Source organism: Anabrus simplex, chromosome 1 (genome assembly GCF_040414725.1).
Source record: "Anabrus simplex isolate iqAnaSimp1 chromosome 1, ASM4041472v1, whole genome shotgun sequence".
NCBI classification, from domain to species: domain Eukaryota; kingdom Metazoa; phylum Arthropoda; class Insecta; order Orthoptera; family Tettigoniidae; genus Anabrus; species Anabrus simplex.
In genome coordinates this window covers 1443021052-1443039223 of record NC_090265.1, presented here as the reverse complement: position 1 = coordinate 1443039223, position 18172 = coordinate 1443021052, and the positions used below count along the sequence as shown (strand labels likewise).

Below are 18172 nucleotides of genomic sequence, written 5' to 3'. Positions count from 1 at the left end.
ATCTACAACAGACAAATTACAGAAAACTGAGAGAAGAATTCTTAGAACAATTATTAATAAAAAACACCAAGTTGATGGACAGTGGAGATTGTTGCCTAACAACATTGTCTATCGTGAATGTGAATCAATAATATCTACAATGCGTAAAAGAAGAATTTCCTTTTTCTGTCACATATCAAGATTAGCAGACACCAGGATATTGAAACAACTATTCGATTACTTTTTGAAGAATAAAATCAATAATAATTGGTTCAAAGAAGTTCAGGACGATTTGGAAGAATTGGGTATAACTCGGCAACAAATCAAAGACAGAAAAGAGAAGAGGATTTTGAAGAACAAAAGCATAAGTCTCAAACTAAAAGCAGTTGAACGGAAACAATATACTATATCGGACACACAAAGGGCTTCCAGGTCGGAGAGGATGAAAAAGTTCTGGGAGAAGAAGAAGAAATTAACTCAAATGTATTGATTTCAGTGCTCCAATGTGGGCGTAAAATATGTAAATAATAATAGCTCTGAATTTAAAGTTCTGAAAGTAAGCATTATTTTTGTTTTATCATAAGAAATTTGCAATCCAACTTTTTTTGCTACATTTGCAAGTTCTTCCAATTGAACTTTAGCCTCTTCGAAACCATTTGCCAGTATCAAAGATCATCCGCGAATGCCAAGCAATATAGTTTGATATTTTTTCCAATTTTGACTTTTGGAGGACATACCTTAGTCCACTCTTGCATGACCTTTTCCAATACACAATTGAACAATAGGCGAAAGTCCATCTCCCTGGCGGAGGCCTGTTGTAATTGCAAATGATTTAGATAACTCATTTCTGAATCTAACTTTAGATTGAGTATTCTTAAGAGTCATACCAATCAGGCTAATAAGTTTGGAATGTAGACCAAATTCCTGAAGGACATTCAACAGTGATTCACGATGTATACTATCATACGCCTTTTGAAAATCAACAAACGTAATAACTAAATTTTTGTTTCTAGATCTATGATGTTTCATAATCCATTTTAAACTGATGATTTGGTCAGGGCAGCTTCTTCATGTATGAAATCCACCTTGATATTCCCCTAGTTCACAGTCAAGATGTCCCTGTATTCTGTTATAGATAATCTTAGATAAAATCTTATATGTAATATCCAATAATGATACTCCCCGATAATTATTTGGATCAGATCTATCGCCTTTTTTATGTAATGGTTGAATTATTGCCATATTCCACTCTTCAGGCATTGTAGCAGTATTCCAAATATCTATAAGATGTTTATGTAGATTCTGAACGGTTTGATGATGATAATAATAATAATAATAATAATAATATCCTGCTAAATATCTTAAATGAATTTGGAGTTGATTTGAAACTGCTGGCATTAATTAGAGCCACGCTGACCAATACAAAATCCAAGGTGAAGTTCCACGGATGTTTCTCGCATTCCTTTGGCATCAAAACAGGAGTCCGACAAGGTGATGGGCTATCCCCGATACTCTTCAACTGTGTTCTTGAAAAGATCATCAGAACCTGGTGGGTGAGATTACAGGAAACCAACTACAGTCCATTGAGAATAGGAACCAAATCCAAGGGGATCGCAACAGACTGCTTAGCATTTGCCGATGATATTGCTGTTCTTTCAAACGACATAGAAACCACTAGAGCTCAAGTTGGAATTTTAAAGGAAATTGCCGAACAAACTGGTTTGCAGATATCGTTTGAGAAAACAGAAGTAATGACTAACATCAAAGAGGCTCCACCAAAACTCCATACAAAACACGGGGACATCACCCGAGTAGACAAATTCAAATACCTGGGTGAGATCATCTACAACCAAAAATGCCTTTCCGAAAACACCAAGATACGTCACTATGAAACAGTTCTGAAGCCAGTAGTTCTATATGCAGCCAAAACCCTGTCTCTAAATGTCAACAAAGGACTCCTTGAAGAACTAGAGAAAAGAGAACGCAAAATTGTGAGAGGAATCTTGGGATCAAAGTACAGAAATGGAATCCATCAAAAGAGATCCAACAAGGAAGTCTACAGCAAAATAGAAAAAATTACCGACACAATCAGAAAAAGACGGGCACGATTTTACGGTCATCTGAAGAGAATGGATGGAAGAAAGTTAACTACAGAAATATTTCACTTTTTGATTCAAACCCCAAAACCACAATTCCCTGGTTTAGAAATACCAAAGAAGACCTGCAAATGCTACATATCTCAGCTGAAGACGCCCTTAACAGAGATCTCTTCCGCAAGAAAATATTGACGAATGGGCTAAACCGAGACGAGCAACCGAAGAGAAGACACGGTGCCCTTTGAACAGAGAAGCGTAAGCAGGCCCACTCATAAAGAATGAGGGAAATTTGGGCTCTAAAGAAGGCCAAGTTCAGTGTCAAATGCAACAAGACTTAACGTGGTCCTTGATGGCCCCAGCGAATTATATATATAATATTAATAATAATAATAATAATAATAATAATAATAATAATAATAATAATAATGATGATAATGATAATCATCATCATTTCTTCAAACTTGTGATTTTTGTGTGCTAATAGCAGTGTCTGAACCACACGAATAAACTCTTATGTGTCTTTCAGTGTTCGTGTAATAGATATACTCTCTCATAGCTTCTTTATTTAGTGATCAATGCCATTCGAACTTAGTTATTTTGTTCCTTTCAAAGGGGCAAGACACCACTGACTTCCTGTACATAATTTCTACATTTTTCAAAGTGAGTGTTTTAAGTTCAAACTGTTTATTGTCATATATGAAATAAAAAGTGAACGTGCTTGGGGAATTCTAAAAAGTGGACACTCGTGTTACATTAAAACTTTAAACGTAAGGAACTTCATCTTACCAAGTGGTGTAACCCTGCAACGGGATCATCCAGATCTTCTAGATTGTCATCAGAACATGGTACTATGGTAGTGAGCAGTCACCATTGGAACATGGTACTATGATGGTGAACAGTCACCATTGGAACATGGTACTATAGTGGTGAGCGGACTACATGGGATCGAGGTTCCATAGCTGGACAATGCCTGGAGGACCAACTCAGAAGGTGATGACCAGAAATGTATAGAGGTGATATGAATTCATTTTGCCAACATTGAATAAATTCAAGTTTTAAAAAGAACTTAGAATTCTTGTAGATAGAACCTCTCCCTGTGTACCGTGCACTAGCTTTCTTCGTTATAAGGTCCGAGTTATTCATTTCATGCTCTCAAATAAACTATCAGCTAGTAGGGGCTATTTGCAGGTACAATATACCGGAAATAAAATCGTAGGTTACACTGACATGGACACAGAAATGAACAGTGACAGCTTGCCTACTGCTAAAATGGTGTGTGTTATAATGTGTACTACTGTGAATGGTAGCTGGAAATTCTTGTGGTTATTTTTTCTTTCTCTGTGGGGTAAGGAGAGGGCATTTCTGAAGACAAATTGTATAAAGTAATTGCAAGAAATTGGAGTTACTGTAGCAGCTGTAACATTTGGTGGAGCTAGTATTAACATAAGCATGGCAAGACATTTGGATGCAAATTTACATAATTTAAATGAATTTCAAGCATGTTTTTGCCATCCTATAGTAGATAATGCATCAGTTGTTGTTAAGTCAAGAAACACACAGTTTTTACTGAAGAAAGTGTCATTCAGTGGTCTTATATCTTATCACTTTTTAAGCTACCGAGTGCTGAGGGTTTACGCTTAGGTAACAAACTAACCTCAAAGCACATATTGTAAATGAAAAGGCAAAGTATCGTAAGCAACATTTTTTGTCAAAATTGAGGTTACGATGTTCATTTGTCAATCTGACTCCACACTGCACATGCTGGCAAAGTATTGTAAGTGCCAAATGAATCTAGAGGGTAAAACAACACCAAAAAAAAGAAATTATCATAACCACCATCCGTAATACACAGAACACCAGGTTATCATAAGCACCAGTCATTACATTATAAGCACCTGAGTTAGAATCTTGTAATTTGTATCGTAAGCGACTAATTTAATACTGAAGAGAATATGAGCTGCATCAGTTTCACTGTTCAACACTGCTGTCGGTCATTGCTGTAGTAAACCTTTTTTAACTGCCTCAAATCAATTTGGCACTTGATATATAAGGCAAAGTCTGCTGGCAGACCTATTGCATGATGGTTCACAGCCAGAATAGGTACTAGTGAAATCCAGAAGAGGGGTTGGAAGGGAAGAGAAGGGGCTGCTTCTTGTAACAAACTTGACTGAGCAAGTACAGGCAGTAACAAATCGGTTCATTGTCTGTACATATTCTACCGTTCGTGCACAAAGCGAATTATGCTGGTGAAGATTCTAAACTGAAGTTTGCGACAACAAGAGGACAAACAAAAGACATTGTTCAGTGTTAATAGTTTTATGAATAAGGAAGCTGAGGACTGAAAGAATAAAACATAGAAAGGAGTTGTTGAAAGTATAACAACAAATAGCAGATGCAACATAAGTGTTGTAGAGGATGGCACGAGAAATTTAACCAAGCAAGTTGGGCACGCAGTTATAGTCGCGCATCTGTGACTTGCATTTGGGAGGTAGTGGGTTCGAATCCCACCTCCGGCAACAATGACTTTCCCATTTTCACACCAAGCAAATGCTGCGGCTGTAGCTTAATTTAAAGCAACAGCCGCTATCTTCCCAATCCTAGCCCTTTCCCATCCCTCCGTTGCGAAAAACCATCAATCAATCAATCAATCAATCAATCAATCAATCAATCAATCAATCAATCAATCAATCACTACTGATCTGCATTTAGGGCAGTCGCCCAGGTGGCAGACTCCCTATCCGTTGTTTTCCTAGCCTTTTCTTAAATGACTGCAAACAAATTGGAAATTTATTGAACATCTCCCTTGGTAAGTTATTCCAATCCCTAACTCCCCTTCCTATACACGAATATTTGTCCTCCTGAATTCCAACTTTATCTTCATATTGTAATCTTTCCTACTTTTAAAGATACCATTCAAATTTATTCATCTATTGATGTCCTCCCATGCTATCTCTCCACTGACAGCTCAGAACATACCACTTAGTCAGGCAGCTTGTCTCCTTTCTCCCAAGTCTTCCCAGCCCAAACTTTGCAACATTTTTGTAACGCTACTCTTTTGTCGGAAATCGCCCAGAACAAATCGAGCTGCTTTTCTTTGGATTTTTTCCAGTTCTTGAATCAAGTAATCCTGGTGAGGATCCCATACACTGGAACCATACTCTAGTTGGGGTCTTACCAGAGACTTACATGCCCTCTTCTGTACATCCTTACTACAACCACTAAATACCCTCATAACCATGTGCAGAGATCTGTACCCTTCATTTACAATCATATTTATGTGATTACCCCAATGAAGATCTTTCCTTATCTTAATACCTAGGTATTTACAATGATCCCCAAAGGGAACTTTCACCCCATCAACGCAGTAATTAGAACTGAGAGGACTTTTCCTATTTTTGAAACTCACAACCTGACTTTTAACCCCGTTTAGCATCATACCATTGCCTACTGTCCATCTCACAACATTATCAAGGTCATTTTGCAGTTGCTCACAATCTTGTAACTTATTTATTACTCTGTATTACTCTGTGTTAGTGTGAAATTAAACAAGTAGCGGGGGGGAAAAAAACCAGTCGAACCTCGATATCTCGAACCTCCATTACTCCAATTTTCAGCACCTCGAAGTAACTTCAATTTCCCGGTCGTTTGTCCTATTCTCTATTAGTCGAAATTTGGTTATACGAATTTCTTGATTTCTCGAAGCAAACACTTCCTCCTTTGAAGCAAAAAATACTGTGTAAATCAAATTTTATAAAATATTAACTGTGCAATACAGCATTTGTGGTTTGTGAGGAAGAGTTGTGGCCACAAAGATGCACACAAAATGCTGTCAACTTGCGTACCCCGATTTTTATTTACAAATATTTACACATTAATCACACATAACCTAACCAACTGCCATCACAAACAAACCACACACATCAACAAACCACCATCTTTAACAACTGCCTATCGCAAAGCACATGGAGATTGCAACCTTTGAAACAGTTGCCTGCTGACTGCTTACTTTAGCATGTCGGCCTAAATGCAACACGTGCTCCCGAAAACAATTCCAAATAACCAATAACTCCGATCCACCGCTTCCTTATATATGTCGCCTGGCCAGGCTTCTAGAAAGATACATCACAGCATATTTTCTAATAAGTTCTAGAGTGCTTAATACATAGTTACAACTGGAAGGTTCTTCATAATTCTCGTCTTACCTAGTGTTATTCTGGATATTACCATGTGTTGCACAATACTGTAGTGGATTACACACCATATATACAGGTAATAATAAATTACATACTATTAATTACAGGTTTTTACATTAACTAAACTTGTATAAATATATATATAACCTCACAAACAATGTGATCGTAAACAATAATGATAGCCATACCTCACAAGTAATAATAATAATCATCGTAAAATAATGACATGAAATGGCGTATGGCTTTTAGTGCCGGAAGTTTCCGAAGACATGTTCGGCTCGCCAGGTGCAGGTCTTGTGATTTGACTCCCGTAGGCGTCCTGCGCATCGTGATGAGAATGAAATGATGAATACAACACATACACCCAACCCCCGTGACGGCGAAATTAACCAATGATGGTTAAACATTCCCGACCCTGCCGGGAATTGAACCCGGGATCCCTGTGACCAAAGGCCAGCACGCTAACCATTTAGCAATGGAAATAATAATAATCATCATAATCATAAAATAATAATAATAATAATAATAATAATAATAATAATAATAATAATAATAATAATAATAATAATTCAAGCTCAATACTTGCATTATTTACCCATGGGTTAAAGAATATTGTTTTCATGTTATATCAGTTTATCACACTTGCGTCTGAGTTGACAAGTAAAGGAAAGGGTACAGTGATGCTGGGAGGTAATATGACGGGGACCAAAAACCTAAAACTTCTAGCGATCAGAAAATCGGCAAAGACTCGCTGTTTCTTGGGTGTGAATTCATTACCGGTCATGTACGAAAGCAACTCCGAAAGTTGTGGATGACAAGCTCTATTTACTAATCTTGGCTGTGTTATATTGATGAGAAGTTTCGAAGTCCCTTTCGTAGACAACTGCCCTGGTCATCACAAGATGATCCTTCAGGAGTTAAAGGCAGTGCGCGTGGTTTTCTTGCCACAGAACTTAACATCCAAACTACAGCCCATGGACAAAGGGATGATTAAAAACTTGAAACATTTCGATAGGAAGAGCGCTCTTCAGATAATTCTGAGAGGAACTGAATCCGAGGAGTCATTAACAGATAATAATCTTCTATAGTTGATAAGAATGCTGAGTAAATCGTGGGCTGATGTGAAGTAGTAAACAATTAAACTGCTTTCCCAAAGCAGGATTTGTGAAAGGTTACCTAGGACTTCAGAACATGAAGAGGAGGAAGTCACTCCTATTCCTGAAGAATGGGTGGGTACCAACAGCTTGTTAACTGCAAAGCTGATTTTGAGGCTTACATAAATGTAGACTGACGTTATAGTGGCCAACCTCCTGTGGATTCCATCAACGCTGTTGCCGAGCAAGAAAAAGAGTTGGAGCTACCTTCTCCTGTACCGCCAACAGAACAGGCATTGAGTGCAGTGGCTATTCTTTGATTGTACATATAGAATCAGTCGAATGTAAATGACCAAGTGTTTTTACAGCAATAAATGTCGAAAAGTATCTGAAAGAAAAGGAGGTTAACAGTAAAAAAACATAAGAGGCTAATGGATTTTTTCCAAAGGTGTTAATTGAGGTATGCTTCGTGTTTCACTACTGCAAATACTGTATTCTCTCTTCTATTCTAGTAAGTTACCATAATAAGAGCTAATTAAAGTGATTCCATAAAATACGGGTTTGTATATTTTTAAATACTGTTAGAAATACAGTATTCAGTATAAGTCCGTAGATACGTATGACCCAATTATGTGCTATACATGCTCAAAAACGGTATTCTCTATATCTCGAAATTTCGATAACTCGAAATAAAATTTAGCTCCCAAGGTGATTCGAGATCATAGGTAATAAATTTTATATTAATCCGTATTGAAAAGCAATATAGTGTAAATCAAAAGCTAAAGATTCCACCTATTCAATACTGCTTGTTGTAACATTAAAAAAGGTACTGATATTTGTTTAAACTAGTTTCGGTCTTACCAGAGACCATCATCATATTCATCTATATTCATGTCTTCCCTAAACTTCGATTTCGACTGATGGTCTCTAGTAGTAACATATCATCAAGTTCTTTCTCTGAAGAGGTTGCAGTCCTTTATTTTACCATATGTAAATACAGTACCATAACATTATGTATTTTATTAGAATAGTGGCATTCTTGTTCAATTTTAGCAGTATTTTATTCTGTACAATCGCTATTAAGCAGGTTCGTCAACAGCTGATGATGACCTATTTACAGGTTGAAACCGGTACTGTCTTTTAATGTAAATATTCTCTTCTTTTTTTCTTTTTGCTATTTGTTTTACGTCGCACTGACACAGATAGGTCTTATGGCGATGATGGGACAGGAAAAGCCCAGGAATGGGAAGGAAGCGGCCCCAGCCTTTGCATGGTGTGAAAATGGGAAACCATGGAAAACCATCTTCAGGGCTGCCAACAGTGGGGTTCGAACCCACTATCTCCCGGATGCAAGCTCACAGCTGCGCACTCCTAACCGCATGGCCAACTCGCCCGGTGTAAATATTCTAGACACTTTGTAAAATAAAATATTGATTAGGTGGACAACTCATCCTTCATACTTTTGTGCTCAAATTATCAATATGGACATGAAACTGATAGATTACAGCAAAAAATCTGACAAGGAGATCCATTTCTCCTTGTTGTGTTACCTTACTGAGTGACTCATCAAAAGAAACTACACAGTCCTCACAAGTTTTCATGTGGTGCAATACCATGATTAATCACGTAGGAACACTTACTTTCACCAAAGGTGAATTTCGATGCAATTGCAATATCTGGGAACATATGTTTAAATGTATCACGTATATCTGCAGATCAACTCCTCTTGTATTTACTAGCAAGAACTTTTGATGATGATGATGATGATGATGCTGATGCTTGTTGTTTAAAGGGGCCAACATCTAAGGTCATTGGCCCCTAATAGTACAAGATGGACGACATGATATGATAATTAAAATTTTAAAATGTATCCAATGACTAGAATTTAAAACAAATGAAGAGGAATAATGATGGTGAATTTAAAATAATCAGTGGATCTAATTCGCAATGCCTTATTTTTGTTAAAATGAAAGATGATAGGTTATGGTAGAATAAGACATTGCCTAAAAATTCAATAATATATCAAGCAAATTACAATTTTTTTTAAAAAAATATTAAAATATACATACTAAAACAGAGTCAAATTAAAACAATAATACAAAGACTAATTAAACACGCTGCATTTATATGCGATAAAACAAACCATTATCTCTCATAAAACGGATGACGAGGTCTGCTGACTATTCATCATCTCGCAGGATGATACTCAGGAGTTTTAGTCTACGCGCAAATTGACCAGATCCACACACGGGGGGGGGGGGGGATATGTGTACCAAGGTAAGATGATCGCCGTAAGTACACAGTGGACAGGGTTCTCCTTTCAGTAAATAGGAGTGCGTTACTATACTGTGACCGATCCGACGACGACATAATGCCAATGCTTCCCTCTGCTTCACTCTCAGCTTATTTGGAAGAGGAGTGGCCTGCCACTCCATCTCCCATTGGAACATAACCAAATGTCTCAGCTGAGAGTGAATATCACTTGCTAGAACCTTGTAAGGCAACGCGGTCAATGTAACTGCCTCCTTAGCAGCCTTAACAGCTAACTCGTTTTCCTCTACACTCATGTGGCTTGGGAGCCACATAAACGTGATTCTGGTGGCAGCATCCGAACACCCAGCCAGCAGGTCCTGGATTCACTGCTCCAGAGGGTGCCAAGGAAAACAGGTATCAATAGATTGTAGTGAGCTCAAGGAATCAGTACACGGCAGAAAGTGCCGGCGCCTATCAGACAGTGCGTACCGCAGAGCTTCACAGATAGCATAGAGCTCTGCTGTGTACACACTACAGGTTTCCAGGAGAGCAAAAAGGAACCTATAATTGTCTACAGCAAATGCACAGCCCACTTTTGTTTCCGCCCTCGAACCATCTGTGTAAACGACAACTGAACCTGGATACCGGCCAACAACGGACGGAGGAGCCTCCAATAAATTGAAGGGTCCGTGTTTTCCTTCGGGCCAGCGTGCAGATCCAGGATTATTTCAGGGTCATCGTATTATCCTGACAAGGCAGGGAATCGAAGGTACATCAAACAATCTGTGACTGCTATCCAAGCGTATTCCAACTGGTCGAGTTGCTCGAGGATAAACAGTGTACAGCCGATGGTTTCCATAGTGTATTACGCAAGGATAGCTTGGGTGAAGTGGCATCTGTCGCAAATTTGCAGCACAGGACAGAAGCATTTGCTGGTGCCTCAGGTGTAAAGGCGGCACACCAGATTCAGCGAGCAAGCTAGCAATGGGGCTTGTACGAAAAGCTCCCGTTAGCAACTTAACCCCGCTATGGTGGATGGTATTCAGTTTCGCAAGGATGCTTTGCCTTGCTGATCCATATGCTGCACTGCTGTAATCTAACCTGGATAAAATATGTGCCCTGTAGGAGCACAGTGCGGTCAGCCCCCAAATGAGTACTGCTAAGAAACTTCAAAATATTCAACTTCAGAGAGCATTGCACTTTTAACCGCCGCACATGTGGCTATCACGATAATTTGCTATTGAAAAGGAGCCTGGGAAGTGTCAACCATGAGAAGAGTGACATTTCCTAAATAAAGCTCAGGATGCGAGTGGCAAAAGTGTACAAAAGAGGTCTTTGCAGTTGAAAACTGAAAGCCATGTTCTAAAGTCCACTGATCCATTCTCCTAATAGCTTACTGTAGTTGTCGCTCTGCGAATGTCATATTGTGTGACCTATAATGCAGAGCAAACTCGTTTACATATAGCGACGGTATTGCTGCTGAACCAGCAGCAGCGACAATACAGTTTATGGCAATCACAAACAGTAAGACTAAGATCCGATCCCTGTGGGACTCCATTTTCTTGAACGTTGTATCGGAAATATGCCCTCCCTACTCGGACACGAAATAGACGGAGGGACAAAAAATTTGCAGTAAATACCGGCGAGTTACGTTGGAATCTCCACTGATACAGGACTGAAAGGATACTATCGCCATGTGGTGTCATAGGTCTTTTCTAAGTCAAAGAAAACAGCCACCAAATGCTGTTTACGGAGAAATACACCCTGGATAGAACTCTCCAGGCGTACCAAGTGGTCAGTGGTCGAGTGGGTGGCTCGAAAACTGCACTGGTACTCGGACAATAGTCCTTGATTCTCCAGGCAGCAATTTACCATCCTCTCAAATAGCTTACACAAACAGTAAGACAAATCACTCTGCAACTTCCTGCATACTTAGGATTTTTGTCAGTCTTGAGGACAGGAAAGACTATGCCCTCTCGCCACTGAGATGGAAACTCGCCCTCTATCAACATTCGGTTGAACACACGAAGAAGATATAATAGACTATCCTCAATAAGGTGTTTCATCATCTGGTTATGGTCTGGTCGAGGAGACATGTCCTTGGAAAGCACCATAAGGCGCTGCGGAGTTCCCGCTCCGTAAAGGGCATGTTATAGTCTTCTGAAGCTTGAGTGGCAAAACTAAGGTGATGACATTCTGCCTCCCGCTTCAGAGCGAGGAAATCACGATGATAATTCCCAGAGCCAGACACATCCGCAAAATGACTGGCTAGATGTTTAGCAATCGAGAGCGGTTCAGTGACGATACCGCCAGCAATGGAATTTCCCAATAGAGAAGATGATCCTTGGATACCTGAAATACACCTGAGATGACGGAATATGTGACGTCATAGATGATATGTTTCTCTCCCACGAAGCTTTCTTACTCTGTCGAATAAGAACTCTTGGCTTAGCATGGAGTTTCTTAAATGTTACCAAATTGGCCACAGTAAGCTGCCTACGATAGCATTCATGAGCACGATGGCGTTCTTTGATAGCTGCTGCAATTTCTCCGTTCCACCAAGGAATGAGTTTTCGGCGAGGAATCCCTGAAAACTATGGAATGAACTCCTCAGCAGCAGAAGAATAACTTGTGCTATATAACTGATATCACTGTCTACGCGCCAGCGGGTCACGTCGTTGAAGACAGCTAGTGATGTGAACTTTGGACAGTCAGCATGTTTAAGAATCCGAATGGAAATTCTAAGTTCCCATGGAGGTAACTAGATATTTTTCCACCAATGGAGCATATCAAAAAACATATCAAAAATTAGACGTATGGCTTTTCAGGCGTTTGCTCCACCAACCAGGTCTTAGGTCCGACACTAGACTCTTCAGAGTGGGATGTGTCAGACCCTACTGGATTTCGGTTTCAACAAAGTAAGAACAATGGGAAAATGGTCACTGTCACAGAGATCATCGTGTGTATTCCACCGAAACAGAGGAACCCGCGTTCTGCTGCACAGACTGACGTCTATGCAAGAGTATGTGTCATAATGTACACTGAAATGAGTTTTTTTATCTGTATTCAAAATACATAAATCCAGCTCTGTTACTAATGTTTCCAACTCCTTTCCCCTGGAGCAAGGCGTTTCAGAGCCCCATACAGGGTGATGGGCGTTAAAATCACCCAATAAGAAAAATGGAGATGGAAGCTGATCTACAAGATCAGTTACATCATTTACATTAAGAGGTTGGCCTGGTGGAAAATAAAAAATACACACTGTTGCTATGACAGGCAGCGGGACGCAAACTGCTACAGCCGGCAGCGGGGTTCTTAGTGGAATCTCTTTGCTATAGGTATCAGAACGGACAAAAATGCCAATGCCACGGGAAGACCGGTTAGGATAATGTCGTTCTGTCAAGTATAGTCTGAAATTTCTGAAGACCTTATGATGACCTGGTCTCAGATTAGTGTCCTCAATGCAGACTATACTCGTCAAATACTCACTAATTAGCCGGCGCAGCTCAGCAAGATGCCTATCATAACCATTACAATTCCACTGTAACAGTGACATAATGTGGCCTAAGGGAGGATGAATGTTAGGTTATACTTAAAACCTAAGCACTAACATAAACATTTACGGAAAGCTCGACGTCCATCCCATCATCAACGGACAAGGGGACCGATGCCCAGAACTTCGACTTATTTTGGGGGAGGAGTTTCGTCCTACGAGGGGAGCACGCAGGTTTAGGTACAGGCATACCTGCTGGCGCTGATTCATACCGTCCAGATGCGAGGGCATGATTTCCCCTTCGCAGGAGAAGTGTGGGAGTTCCTGGTAAAGGCGCTCCTCTTCTCCGCTTTTTTTTTTTTTCGTTTAGACGGGAGATATTTTCCCAGCCCTGGTTGACAATGCCGTCTCCACCGGTGTGGGCACGGCTTTAGCCCATTCCTTTACGCTGCGCTTGTTCCAAGGGGGTTTGAACCCCTTAAGGAATGAAAAGTTAAAGACTTCGGTGGGGGACCACCTTGGGCAGGCTGAAGACATTTCGAAGCCATGATTGAAATCATCCTCCCTGAATGCCATCCACTCCAATCAGGGGCCTCTGTAGCCTAACCAAGCAGCCAAGGCAATACCCACCTGAAGACTTGGCCTTCCCCCCTGCTGCGCCAGCTAAGGAGTCCCAGCCGGAACATTCCCGTGTGGGTGCGGGCAGTAAAATAACACCCACGGTATCCCCTGCCTGTCGTAAGAGGTGACTATAAAAGAGGCTCCAGGGGCTCTGAACTTTGAAGCGTGGGTTGGCGACCACGGGGCCCTCAGCTGAGTCCTGGCATTGCTTCCACTTACTTGTGCCAGGCTCCTCACTTTCATGTATCCTATCGGACCTCTCTTGGTCAACTCTTGTTCTTTTCCGACCCCGACGCTATTAGGTTTGCGAGGGCTAGGAAGTCTTTCATTTTCACGCCCTTCGTGGCCCTTGTCTTCCTTTGGCCAGTGACTTCATTTTTCAAAATGTCGGACCCCTTCAATTTTCTCTCTCTGATTACTGTTATATAGAGGATGGTTGCCGAGTTGTACTTCCTCTTTAAACGATAATCACCACCACCACCACCAGCCGGCACAGACTTGTTGGTGGTCGAAGGTGGGGTGGTCACCCCCTCCAAGCTTTTACTCTTTGCAGCTTTGCTCGCAGGAGCAACAGCCACCTTGGGCACAGCGATCACAACAGGTTTAGAGGATGTAAAAGATGAACCTGGAAGACTCTGTGCTATCTTCCTGTAGTCGAGTGTCTTGGCGGGTGCATTCATAGAATTGAACTTACGGCGCGAAAGACCATCCAGGGTCTTGATTTCCTGGATCATCTTCTCACCAAGATATACCAGACAGCTCTGATCTCGGGGTGAATGAAGACCAGGGCAGTTAGTGCACCTGTAAGGAGTTGTGCACTCTTCCACACTGTGAGCTCCTCTGCCACATCTACCACATACAGATTGATTAGAGCAATGAGATACCATATGCCCGAACCTCTGCCATTAATAGCAGCGCATGGGAGGCGGGATGTACGACCCCACATCACAGCGATATGTTGTTACCTTGACTTTTTCTGTTAACACTGACAATCTGAAGAAGACAATGAATGCACCCGTGGTAACGTCTTCGCCATTGACTTTGTGTGCAATGCGCCAGATGTGTCTCTCGCCACAGTGCTTCATGTCTTCCATCAACTCATCGTCAGTGTGCTAGATGAGATCGCGGTGGAAGTTAACTCCACAAACCAGATTCAAGGTGCTGTGATCTTCCACTTTGATGGGAATATCGCCAAAGAGGTCACACTTGAGCAACTGATCAGCTTGCATGGCAGTGCTGTCTTTAGCAACAAACTACCATTGCGTATTTTTTTTTTTTTTTTCAGATCTTCCAGTCGCCATAGACACCTTCTATGTGCCTACTAAACAAACTAGACTTTACCAGCTTGAAGTCACTCCCATCAGTTCTGGTAGCAACCAGAAACCTAGGAAGCTGGATCCCATTCCTTCACGCTGCTCTTGTTCCCGGAGGGGGGTTAAACCCTCAAGGAATCAAAGTTGAAGACTTCGGTGGGGAAAAAACCTTGGGCAGGCTGAAGAAGGTTCGAAGCCATGCCCGAAATCATCTTCCCTGAATGCCACCCACTCCAATCAGGGGCCTCTGTAGCAGAACCAAGCAGCCAAGACAATACCCACCTGGTCGCAGCAAGTAGTGCCTGGGGTCCAATGATGGACGATGCTTAATTCAGAATGACGTAGACAATGGGCACTAGGACTCGCTTCCTCCAATCACCCACAATAGCATGTACCCCATAGCGTGTAGAGAGTAATAAATATAAAGGAAAAAAAACAATAATAATATGTCCTGGCATTCAGCTGTACATAGACCTGTATTAACAGGCTGATACTATTGCACGGGTACATGGCGCTCCCACCCGCAGGCTTCCTGGGGGGGATCACAAGCGGGCTTTCGGGCATAGTAGCACACGTAACACACCCATCTCCCAATAGCACACACATCAAGAATTTTGAATCGGTCTACAACTAACCCTCAAAAAAAAAGAGGGGACCAATGGCCACATGACCCTTTTAGTCACCTTCTACGACAGGCAGGAATTACCTGTGAATGTATTCAGCCCCTCCCATCCACAGAGAGGCACAGCACATGATACCAAGCCGCAATCCATGTCCACGCCAAGGTCGCTCATTTTAGTCACCTCTTACACAGGCAGGGGAAACCAGGGGGTGTATTCTACATCTGCATCCTCCACCCACAGGGGGTGTTACCCTTTTAATCGCCTCTTACAACAGGCAGGGGATACCGTAAGTGTATTCTTCATCTGCATTCCCCACCCACAGGGGTTAGCAACAACTTTTAACGCCCATAAAATTTCTGCTTTGGCTACTTCACCTTTATTAACCCGTCAAAGCCCAAAAACAATGTACGAAATAATTCTATGTATTTCCTTTCAGGTTATGTTAAGTATATTACGAAAAAAATACAAAACTAAAAATCTACAGGAAACGTGTTCCACAAACAAAATAGAGGGGGTGTCACCTGTAGGTGACACTGGTCAGTATAGTTACAGTTTGCAGCTTGCTGGTAGTCTACTTTAAAGTGCGAGAACAACTGCTGCCCCTAACGCATATTCAGACTTTCCAGGATCCTGAACCCATTTAGATCCTTGGTAAGACTTGAAGGCTATGAGGTAATCAAATCGCGTAGCAATTGTCCACAGTTCATGGCCAAACATTAGAGGTTTTCCATGGATATGTTGCTTGGTACTGAATGACTGTAATAGGGAACCATAGCTTCATCCACTGCAAGATCAGTTGAACCGATTTCCTCAAATTACTGACCAAAGTTTTGATTTAGAAATTTTAAGTATTCTCATACCTTAAGTTTGTCATTGAGGGGTGGGGGTGGGGTGGGGAGGTTATTCATATTATCTGAAGGATGCAAATACTGATGAATTTTTGGAAATGTATTTATTTTCATGCTGTTGGAAACTAAGTTATTGAAAACATCTGATTTTAATTCTCAAAGCTTTCCTATAGTTTTGCAAATTCATTTAGCCGGTCAACAGTGGTACAATAATATAAACACTTATATCATCTGAATTTATGTCTTGGATATTTTCACAATGAGATTATTCTTCTTCAATGAACAGTAACTCAAAACACTGAACTGGAGACAGTTGTGGTCATATTCAGAAGGTTCCTCATGCACGTCATCTCACCCAATCAGAAAATAAAATTCCCCTCTGTAGCTGCCCACAATATATTGTATTTTTTCTTAGAAGATGCTGGTTCATTTGTCCTAGAAAGACCAGGTGCCTGCTGCATTTCATTATCGGCATACCATCATCTGCTGATATCGCATTTATTTCCACTGTCAAGCTCTTTATTCTACCAGGAAGGGGACTGACATCGACAGAATTAGTTGCTTCATCACCACTTTCCTCATCTGTAAAATGTCCTTCATTTGGAGGAAACATAATGACATCTATATATGGTGCATTATTACTGTCATTTTCCAAAATTTCTAGTACCTCATCCAGTGTAAGACTGAAAAGAGGGAGAAAAAACAAAGTCAATATCGGATACTATTCATAACTGAAACTGGACAAAAAGGCCTACTTCATGTGACCAATGTCACCTATAGGTGACACCATGCCTTTTAACGGCAATAACTTATCCTTAAATTATAATATTGTGCTTAAGAATGTGTCACTTTCATTATCGAACATTTCAGCAATTTACATGTATAAAATGCAAAATAAAATTACCTTTTATCACACGCTTTCCATACCATAATAACTTGCAGTTGCTTCTCCACTTCAATCCAGTCTGTTTCCTCCTTTATCTGAGCGAGAGCTGACTGACCAGTGCAGGCTGCGAGTTAAAAAAATAGTCTATTTCAAATTATAAGACATTTCTTTAAATACTTCCAACAGGCAGATAAGTTCAAGCAGCCTGATGAGCAGGAAATGCTGTTAATATTAACTGTCACCTGTAGGTGACAGTGGCCTTTGATAGGTTAAAATAAAAAGTAGCACAGCACTTTCCACTTTCTATCCCTGCCTCAGTCTTTACTGTTTCTGTTGAACTTACACACGGTTTGACAGTGGCATTATCAAAAGATCCATGCCCAATGTCTACACCTTATTTCTGTTGAACTAGTAGCTACACTTCTAATTCTGTTGAATTAGCGCTAGGTTGGACTAAAAATGATGACAATGATGGCTGTCTTGATTTAATATTCTGAAGACGAGTGTGTTTTGGTCCAGTTCTATGTGAATGAATTTCCTAGCGCCCCATATTGCTGAGTTTAAACTTCTTTCTGCACACATTACAGTAGGCTTCAAATTTATTGTCCGGTACCTCACTGAGCCAATCTACAAACTCTGGATTAAGGGTTGAATCCAGTCACTGTAAACTGAAAGTTGTTTTTCTTGCCATCTAATGCATAGGCCTAATCTGAAACAAAAGAAAAGCATGTTAATGGTACACAAAAACTATATCAAAGCATAAATACATTTAT

The 18172-nt window shown here is 40.7% G+C and overlaps 1 protein-coding gene across 3 annotated transcripts in view; it reads right to left on the bottom strand.

Annotated features, from left to right (window-relative positions):
* lili (LMBR1-like protein) overlaps nucleotides 1-18172 on the bottom strand; it is a 303462-nt gene that overhangs the window by 236458 nt on the left and 48832 nt on the right. The gene's annotated exons all lie outside the window — the stretch shown is intronic.